Source organism: Cyanistes caeruleus, unplaced genomic scaffold (assembly GCF_971803275.1).
Source record: "Cyanistes caeruleus unplaced genomic scaffold, bCyaCae1.hap1.1 HAP1_SCAFFOLD_454, whole genome shotgun sequence".
Taxonomy (NCBI): Eukaryota; Metazoa; Chordata; class Aves; order Passeriformes; family Paridae; genus Cyanistes; species Cyanistes caeruleus.
Window position 1 is genome coordinate 13,770 of NW_028256179.1, and position 10,231 is coordinate 24,000.

Consider the following 10,231-nt stretch of genomic DNA (forward strand, 5'->3'; position numbering starts at 1 on the left):
CGGAGCTGGGAATTCCCGATCCCCGGGACCAGGGCTGGGAATTCCCGATCCCCGGGGAGCGGGGCTGGGAATTCCCGATCCCCGGGACCAGGGCTGGGAATTCCCGATCCCCGGGGACCAGGGCTGGGAATTCCCGATCCCCGGGACCAGGGCTGGGAATTCCCGATCCAAAGGGAGCGGGGCTGGGAATTCCCGATCCAAAGGGACCAGAGCTGGGAATTCCCGATCCCCGGGACCCAGGGCTGGGAATTCCCGATCCCCGGGGAGCGGAGCTGGGAATTCCCGATCCCCGGGACAGGAGCTCCCGGCCCGGCCGGGCACGGTCAGGATCGCAGATCGCAGATGAGGCTGGCGAGGGGCAGCTGGCGGAGCCGGGGCTCAATTAAGCAGCTCGTGTTAATGAGGCTGGGCCAGGCCGGCCGCGCGGGGGGCGAGCGGCGGCGACAGCGACACGGGAGGGACCGGACCGGACCCGACCCGGCCCTGGTGCTGCCAAGTCCGGCCCCACAAAGCCGGGATCAGGGCGGGGCTGGGGCTGGGGCTGGGGCTGGGGCTGGGGCTGGGGCTGGGGCTGGGGCAGGGAAGGTTTGTTGGTCGCTCCCTAGGGATGAGTAAATCCCCGCGGGAAGGGGAGGATGAGGAGGGGATGTTCGGGTGGGAAATGCGGGGGATGTTCTGCCCCCAGCCCTGGCAGAGCCCGAGGCCAGGCTGGACATTGGGGTTTGGACACTGGGACAGTGGGAGGTGGAATTGGGGCTGGAATTGGGTGATCTGTAAGGTCCCTCCCAACCCCAACCCCTCCATCATTCCATGAGAAATTCCATGAAAAACTCCAGGGGTTTTCATGTGGAGGCTCCTCAATCTCCTCACATCCAGCACTGCAGCTGGACTCGGTGATCTTAAAGGTCTTCCCAACATAAATGATTCCATGATTCCATGGAGAATTTCATTTCCTTCTCCTCTAAACTGCCCAACACCTTTTCCCTTCCCTGTGTCCTCCCTGCCGAGCCGGGAGAGCTGCCGTGACAATCACAGCCCGAGAGAAATCAAAATATCCCCTCCCCAAAATCCCCAAACCCAACCATTCACTGCCAGCTCCAACCAATCATTCACATCGCTCTGATTTTTCAAATGAGATCATTTGAAATGAATGCAAAAAACGTGTTACACAAACCCCTGATCATTTCAGAACGTTTTATTTCTCATTTTTAGAACTGATTATTCTTTGTCTTTCTATGCCATTCAGCAGTTTTCAGGTAGAGACCGAAATAACCCCAGGATTTTTTAGTTTGAACATTTTCCTTTGGACAAACCTTACAGTGGAAGCTGTCACTTCTAATCCAAATTCCAAAATAATATTGGAATATTATTTTGGAATTTTAATATTCTTTAAACTTCCCTCATTTAATTTACTTTAATTAATTTTTTAATTGAATTTTTATTCCACCATTCATTTTAAAATGCTTTGCAGCTGATCTACAGCTGTGGGTATTTTTGCATGCCTTGGGTATTTAAAATTCTGCAATAGGGAATTTCCTGCCAAACTTTAATTTTCCCAAGAATTTTTATTTATTTATTTAATATTTTAAATAAAATAAATATTTAATAAATAATTTTAAATTTAAAATGTAATAAAATAAATATTTAATTTAATTTAAAAAGAAAATTGATTTTTAATAATTTTGAATACCACAGACATACTTTTTTTTCCCTGGGAGAGAAGAGTTAAAGATTGAATATCCCTTTGTTAATGGCTGTTACTCTTTACCTGGAAAGCCTTTAAATGATCTCAGTGTAAACCCAAATATTCCCTCAGCACTTGAGGGCATTCTCCACTCTGGAATATTTTTGGTTGAGCTCTTTTGAGCTTTTTTTTCTTTGAGCTCTTTTGTTCGTGTGAAGGTTTTAGAGGATTGTCCTGAAAAAAGGTGTCAGGGAGATTTTCCCAACCCACCTGTTGCAAAAAGCCCAGCAGAGACTTTGCCTTTTTGGTGGAAAATGGAATTCTCTGGGGTAGAGGTGAAATGAAAGCCCCGGTTCAAGACTCCCTGGGTTTGGATAATCCCAGGATAAAGTGAAAACCTTGGCCCAGCTCTGGGAGGGTCCTGTGCTGCCTCCCAGCCAGGAGCAGGAGGAGAATTTGGGGTCACAGTGGGATTAAAATAATGGAGCAGCTCTGGGAAATGGTCATTGCTGAGCTCTGCCGTGCAGGAAAGGCTCTGGAAGGAAAATTCCCCCCTGGAAACTTTATCCCAAGCTCTGGAAGCGCCCGGGAGAGCCCGGCCAGCGCGGGGAGCCTGAGGCTGGGAGGGAACGGGCACGGGAGGGAAAAAGGGCTCAGATCATTGAATTGAGGAGGTTTTGGGATGAGTGGGATGAGCAGGGATCCAGCCAGGAGAAAAAAAGGGGAAAATCCTCCAAGATGCCATCGGGAAGTGGTGCTGGACTGAGGCAGAGCGCGGGGCCATGGCTCCTCTGCTCCCTTCTCCTGCCTGGAGAAATATCAGGATCCTGCCAGGAGTAAATCCTGATCCTGCCAGGAGTAAATCCTGATCCTGCCTGGAGAAACATCCTGATCCTACCTGGAAAAACATCCTGACCCTGCCAGGAGTAAATCCTGATCCTGCCTGGAGTAAATCCTGATCCTGCCAGGAGAAACATCCTGATCCTACCTGGAAAAACATCCTGATCCTGCCAGGAGTAAATCCTGATCCTGCCTGGAGTAAATCCTGATCCTACCTGGAAAAACATCCTGATCCTACCTGGAGTAAATCCTGATCCTACCTGGAGTAAATCCTGATCCTGCCAGGAGAAACATCCTGATCCTGCCTGGAGAAATATCCTGATCCTGCCAGGAACAAATCCTGATCCTGCCAGGAGAAATATCCTGATCCTACCTGGAGAAACATCCTGATCCTACCTGGAGAAACATCCTGATCCTGCCAGGAGTAAATCCTGATCCTGCCTGGAGAAACATCCTGATCCTGCCAGGAGTAAATCCTGATCCTGCCTGGAGAAATATCCTGATCCTGCCAGGAGAAATATCCTGATCCTGCCTGGAAAAACATCCTGATCCTGCCAGGAGAAATATCCTGATCCTGCCTGGAAAAACATCCTGATCCTGCCTGGAGAAATATCCTGATCCTACCTGGAAAATCATCCTGATCCTTCCATGAGCAAATCCTGATCCTGCCAGGAACAAATCCTGATCCTGCCTGGAAAAAACCCCTGATCCTGCCTGGAGCAAATCCTGATCCTGCCTGGGGGAACATCCCTCTCCTGCCTGCAGGAACAAATCTCTCCCCTCCCTGCAGGAACAAATCCCTCCTCTGCCTGGGGGAACAAATCCCTCTCCTGCCTGGGGGAACATCCCGCAGTGCAGAGCGCTCAGGGCAGGCAGTGCCAATGAATCCAGCTCCAATCCTCCTGGGAAGAAAGGCTGGAGGGGGATGAGGCACTGGATCACCTCCTGTGCCAGCACAAGTCAGGGATGAGGGCAGGAATAACCCTGAGCACCAGAACTGCAGGGGGGCCTGGCAAAGGGCAGGAGGAGAAGGGGAAATGGCCAGAAATCCCCTGTGACAACCAGAGCCCCTTCCCCATTCCCCATTCCCCATTCCCCATTCCCCATTCCCCCTTCCCCATTCCCCCTTCCCCCTTCCCCCTTCCCAATTCCCAATTCCCCATTCCCCATTCCCCATTCCCCATTCCCCCTTCCCCCTTCCCCCTTCCCCATTCCCATTTCCCCATTTCCCATTTCCCATTCCCCCTTCCCCATTCCCATTCCCCATTCCCCATTCCCCCTTCCCCCTTCCCCATTCCCATTCCCCATTCCCCCTTCCCCATTCCCATTCCCCCTTCCCCATTCCCCCTTCCCCATTCCCCATTCCCCCTTCCCCCTTTCCCATTCCCCATTCCCCATTCCCCATTCCCCATTCCCCATTCCCCATTCCCCATTCCCAATTCCCCATTCCCCATTCCCCATTCCCCATTCCCCATTCCCCATTCCCCATTCCCCATTCCCCATCCCCTCCCTCCCCTGCTCTGCCAGTCCCCTCCTGTGGGCTGAGCTGTGTCTGCATCCCAGGAATTGCTCTGCAGCTGCCAGGCCTCTGATTTCCCTCAGGAGAACCCACGGGGAGAGAACAGGAACAGTGGGAAGGCCCAGCCCAGCCTCTGAGGGATGGGATCTGCTCCCAGGCTTGACCTGTGGAAGCTTTCCTGGAGGTCCCAGCTCTGTGACACGGGTTCCATGTCCCTGGAGGGTGGCACTGGCCACGAGGAATTTTCAGTGTCCAGATTAAAACAACCTCCCAGGCCACAAGGAATATAATCCTAATTTAAAACCCAGGTTTAAATTTAAATCCTAATTTAAATCCCCCAGGTGTGGGGGTTATTAATGCACTCCCCTCTCTGCCTGCATGGATTTAATTCCTGTTCTTATTCCATCAGGTCCTGGTGGATCCCTTATTAAACTGAGCTCTTCCAATTTAAGGGAAAAAAGTGGGTGTTTGGTTAAAATCCCTTTTTGGAGGGAAGATTGGTCAGTTTTTACTGCAGAGCTGTTTCCACCTGGGTGGATTCCAGCGCTCTGGGAAAGGAGAGGAATGTGTACCACCAGCACAAGGGGCTAAAAAGTGGGAAAGGAGTGTTAAATCTCCTAATGGGTAAAAATTTGGGAGATTATAGGGATGAGAATCTGGGAGATGCTGAAGAATGTGGCTGCATTTTGGGAATCTTGTTGTGCACAAGCAATTACGAATTTATTGGCTGTGCTGATTTACAGCAGGGCTGAGCAAGGAGCCAGGAAGTTTGGAAGTTATTTGGCAGAAAAAGCAGCAATGGGAGGGGGTTTGCATCATGTGAAGAGCTGGAATAAACATCTGTGTGCAAGGACAGCGTGAAATAAACTCAGCAGAGGGGAGTCCAAGAGCTCTGATGGGAGATTTCATCCGAGACACAGCAGTTCTGGGAGCTTGGTGAGAATTTCTCCTGGTGAGGTTCAATTTTGCAGCAGAACCTGGTGAAAAACAACCAGGAGCTCCCTCGGGGCCATCCCCTCCCACTTCCTCAAGGGAAAACTTCCTTCTGGGAAAGGGGAAAAACATTTCCTTGGCTACAGACAGAAACAGCCAAACACGAGGGTTTTAAAGGGATTTAATCACCCTTTCCTCAGCTTCCTCTCCTGAGGAGAGCTGAATATCCCCGGATCTAAACAGGAAAACACAAGGACTTAACCATCCCTTCCCTGCTGATTCCTCTCCTTTGGAGCTGGAAAACTGTGGTGGAAAAGGAGAGGAGAGGGAGAAGGGGAAGGGGAAGGGGAAGGGGAAGGGGAAGGGGAAGGGGAAGGGGAAGGAGAAGGAGAAGGAGAAGGAGAAGGAGAAGGAGAAGGAGAAGGAGAAGGAGAAGGAGAAGGAGAAGGAGAAGGAGAAGGAGAAGGAGAAGGAGAAGGAGAAGGAGAAGGAGAAGGAGAAGGAGAAGGAGAAGGAGAAGGAGAAGGAGAAGGAGAAGGAGAAGGAGAAGGAGAAGGAGAAGGAGAAGGAGAAGGAGAAGGAGAAGGAGGAGGAGAAGGAGGAGGAGAAGGAGAAGGAGGAGAAGAGCATTTTTGCAGGTTTGCACACGCAGGGGAAGGAACATAAAAAGAGAAAAGCAAAATTCATCGTTGCTCCTGCCCAATGCAAAAGCAAAGGGCGGAAAGTTTGGGCTCAGCCGCACTCCTGGCCTGTGAACGAGCTGTCAAATTATCCTGGTGGGAAGCTGCACCGGGGTTTTGTCCTTAATTGCCCCGGGAAGGCCGAGCTGTGACAGCTGCTGTACCTGGCTCCCGAAAAAAGGCCCCATTAAGGATGGTTTGTTAACCAGTGACTGATAAGTTGTTATCTTTCAGCATCTCCGGCTAATTAGACACCGCCAGCCAAAGTTAATTTGGTGGAAAACATTTCTCGACTTAATGACATTTATGGGCAATTAGGCGTGTTGCAGCAAGAACACACATTTCCATTCCAGCCTCTTTCCAGAGCCTAACAAGAAGCCACCTCGCTGCCCACGGGAGATTCCCGGCTCCCCGTGGGATTCTCCCGGTGCAGACACCACGGATCCGTTTGTTTTTCTGGGCGCGGTAATGAGGGAAAAGGAGGGGAAATAAAAGCCTAAACAAAAAGAATTTACCCTGCTTAGGCTCCTGTTGTGTCACGGTGAGAATCTGGCTTCGCTTGACAGGAGCAGGATGGCAGCGAGCCCTGAGGAATCCCGGGATGGGAAAAACCTCGGAGATATCGAGTGCAGCCTTTGATCAAACATGGCCTTGTCCAGCAGCAGGGTCTGGAAGGGTTTGTGCAAAATTTGTCAGAGGATTGGGAAGAGCAGCACGTGAACCTAAACCTGGGCTTGTCGAAGGAGGTTTAAAGTGATTTGTTTCTTTCTGATTACCAGGAAGGAAAATGAGTGCAGTCCTTGCTAATTATAGAAATGTGGAGTCATCAGGGCTGGAAGAGCCTTCAGGATCATCCAGTGCCACCCCAGCAACACCAGCAGCACCCCTAAACCTAAACCTAAACCCAAACCTAAACACAAACCTAAACCTAAACACAAACCTAAACACAAACCTAAACCTAAACACAAACCTAAATCCAAACCTAAACCTAAATCCAAACCCAAAACTAAACCCAAACCTAAACCAAACCCAAACCCAAACCTAAACCCAAACCTAAACCCAAACCCAAACCTGAACCCAACCCCAAACCCAACCCCAAAGCCAATCCTAAACCCAAACCCCAACCCCAACCCCAACCCGTGTCCCCGTGGGGCACATCCAGCCCCCTCTGGACACCTCCATCCCCAGGGCCCCTTCCCTGCCCCTTCTCCCCTCAGGATTTGGGAGGTTCTGGGCGCTCCTGGCCCGGCCCAGGCCCTCAGCACCGAGCCCCGGCCGGCACCGCGGCCTGCTCTCCTTCTCCCAAACGCTGGCACAGCCCTGGAGCTGCGGAGATTTGCGTTAAAACCAGGGTGGCTCGATGGTTCCGAAGCTCCTGTGGACCCAAAATCCCGGTGGTGCCATCCCAGCGCCTCAGGAGTTTGGGTTAAACTCCAAACCAATGCCTGGCGTGCCAGCACGGCCTGGGGCTTGTCCTGGATCCACCCCTGACGGACCCCAGGCCACAACAGCACAGAGGGACAAGGAAAGTCTCTGATGGAGCAAAAAAGCTTCTTCCCTGTGCCCTGGAGCCCAGGAGGGGCTGAGGGAGCTGGGAAAGGGGCTCGGCCTGGAGGAAAGGAGCGGAGGGAAGGGGAAGGAGCCGAGGGAGGGGAAGGGAAAGGCCGGGAGCGGCAGTGGCGCCGCGGGGCCCGCAGGGGGCGCTGAGGGGCGGCCGCGCCTCCGCTCCCTGAGGGCCAGCGGGACAAGGGACAGAGGGACAGACACCGAGACACCCCCGGAACACACAGAAACCTCCCTGAGGGACACACAGAAACCCCTCCGGCACCTCGGGACTCAGAACATCCCCTCCCAGCATCCCGGGACACGGCTCAGCCCGGGCTGGGAGAGCTGGGGGTGCTCACCTGGACAGGAGAAGCTGCAGGGAGAGCTCAGAGCCCCTTGCAGGGCCTGAAGGGGCTCCAGGAGAGCTGGAGAGGGACTGGGGCCAAGGGCTGCAGGGCCAGGAGCCAGGGAATGGCTGCCAGGGGCAGAGGGCAGGGCTGGATCTTGGGATCTGGGGCAGGAATTGTTCCCTGGCAGGGTGGGCAGGGGCTGGGATGGAATTGCCAGAGCAGCTGGGGCTGTCCCTGGATCCCTGGCAGTGCCCAAGGCCAGGCTGGACATTGGGAGCAGCTGGGACAGTGGGAGGTGTCCCTGCCATGGCAGGGCTGGGAATGGGTGGGATTTGGGGTCCCTTCCATCCCAAACCTTTTGTGATTCCATCATTTTATGAGTCAAAGAGAGCGAACAGAACAATTTCTAACTTGAGAACAAAAGGCAGAACTTGTTGCTGAATGCTCTCTTCTCCAGGCACTGCTCAGGAGGGACAGAAAGGGGATCAAGGCCTGGAAAGGCTCCCAGGGACATTTAACAGCTGAGTGGGAGTGAGAGAACAGATCTGCAGGAAAAGCACGGCCAGGAATGGGAGAGGTGTCCAGGAATGGGAGAGGTGTCCAGTCCCGATGGATGTTCCCAAACAAACACCAAATCCTGGCTGTGCTGGGTCCTGGGTGAGGATTGGGTCCTGCTGGTTTTGACCTCCTGTTTTCCATCTGCAGGATGTTCACAAGGATTCCCACAGGCACTGTGAGGATAAATCCTGTTGGGTTTGGACAGCGCCCACAGCCCCCCGGGATGGGCATTGGAGAACTCCATGGAGGTGGAATTTAGCTGTGGGCTTCCTGTGAATTTGGCTCCTTGTTTTCCTGCCCAGGGTCACTGCTGAGGGACCCGAATTCCAGGATGGGAGCTGCATCCTCAGCCTCGTGTCAGGAAGGTGCTGCAGGAGAGCTCCAGCCCCAGCAGCAGCAGATGCTGGGAAAGCAAACCGGACAAAGGGAAGGTAGGATTCCTTCCCAGGGGTGGTTCTGCTTTGTCCCTGGCAGTGAAAAAGTTAAAACTCATAGGGTTATTCATGAATTCCGCTTTTTAAAAACATGTCCCATTAAAATGCAGATTTAGGCTTCCATTTGCAAAGAACATCGTTATTTCCAATTCTGTATGGGAATCCTTTTTGTATTTGTATCTTTTGGGGAGAAAGTCCAGCTGCCTCTTGTGAGATTGCACATATCTCTTCAGATGTCAACAAATCATTGAAAAGTGTCAGAAAGGGGGAAATGAAAGATAATTATTCAAACCATGGAGAGCTGCTTTGAAAGTGAATAGGATCTGTCAGATAGGCTTTGAGAACAGCAGTTGGCTGCTTGCATGGGATATATTAAATGGACATATCCAGAGGCAAGGGATGCTGTTTTAGATTCAGATCAGTGGAAGCCAGAGGATTTTTTGGGTGGAAGAAGCTGAAACCACCAGGAATTACTGAGGGGAAATCAGATTTTTTTTTGGTGGAAGGAGCTGAAAGCACCAGGAATTTTGGAGGGGAGATCAGCTGGGAAAGGGTTTTATAGAGTTGGGGTGAGATGTTAAAGGGAAGAGAAATGGCTGTAAATAAAGGCAAGGAAAATGGAGATTTTTGTCAGCTCTGGTTTGGGATAAAGTACAAGGAGGATTTGGCTAAATTGAACATAAATGGGGAGGTGTAAAGGGGAATATTCCTCAAAATCCCACCCAGCAGCAGCAGCATCACCCCAAATCCTGTCCCCAAGGGCCACATCCACACTCCCAGGACACTCCCAGGGACTCCAAACCTCCCTGAGCAGCTCATCCCAAGGCCTGACCACTCTGGCAGAGAAAAATTGTCTCCAGTCTCCAACCTGACCCTCCCCTGGTGTAATTTGAGTCCTTTTCCTGTCCTTTCCCTTGGGACAGGAGAGCAGAGCCCGACCCCCCCTCACTGCCCCTCCTGGCAGATACTCCAAGAACATTTTCCAGCAGGAATTTGCCCATGGAAAGGGAGCTCAGGCCTTGGCAGGGGCTGCCCAGGGAGCTTTGCAGTGCCCATCCCTGCAGGTGCCCAAGGAAGGGCTGGACGTGGCACTCAGGGCTCTGGGCTGGGGACAAGGTGGGCATCGGGCACAGCTGGGACTCCCTGGGCTGCGAGGGCTTTTCCAGCACCAGGAATTCCGGGATTCTGTGGAATTAAAAACCCTTAAAGGGGTGCCAAAGGTGAGTGAGGAACACCTGGAGACTTCTCCCCCTCTCCTTTTCCTCAGTCTGTCTCCCCTGTGCCTTCCCTGGCTGATCCAGCTGGTGTTTGGGTGGATGGAAAAGGCAGGAGAGCCTCCAGCAGCTTCCCATTATTTCTGCTCTCTAGCCTGGGGTGGGCCAGGCTGGACACTGGGGCTGGGAGCACCTGGGACAGTGGGAGATGTCCCTGCCATGGCAGGGCTGGGATGAATTTAAGGTCCCTTCCCACCCAAACCATTCCCTGATTCTCTGCCTGATGTCCCAGCTGGGATGTGCTGGGATCCTGCATCCAGAGGTGCTGAATCCTGGGACATGGAATTGCTGGAGCTGCAATCCAGGAGAGAATCAGCTCCATCCTCATTTCCCAGCTCTGTGTGCTGAGGTTCTGCCGAGGGTGAGGGGAATTCTCCTCCACCCAGGGCTCCACTCAGCGCCTGCTGCTGCTCA

At 52.6% G+C, this 10,231-nt stretch overlaps 2 long non-coding RNA genes across 2 annotated transcripts; one reads left to right on the forward strand and one right to left on the reverse strand.

The window, feature by feature from the left end:
• Positions 1-5,480: 5,480 nt before the first annotated feature.
• On the reverse strand, positions 5,481-6,718 carry LOC147645374 (uncharacterized). Its single transcript, XR_015282389.1, has 3 exons — positions 6,433-6,718; positions 6,172-6,324; positions 5,481-5,820 (listed from the first exon to the last, which is right to left on the reverse strand). It is a non-coding gene; the product is annotated as an uncharacterized LOC147645374 (long non-coding RNA).
• Positions 6,719-7,486: 768 nt separating this feature from the next.
• Positions 7,487-8,664, forward strand: LOC147645375 (uncharacterized). Its single transcript, XR_015282390.1, has 2 exons — positions 7,487-8,208; positions 8,412-8,664. It is a non-coding gene; the product is annotated as an uncharacterized LOC147645375 (long non-coding RNA).
• Positions 8,665-10,231: the final 1,567 nt, after the last annotated feature.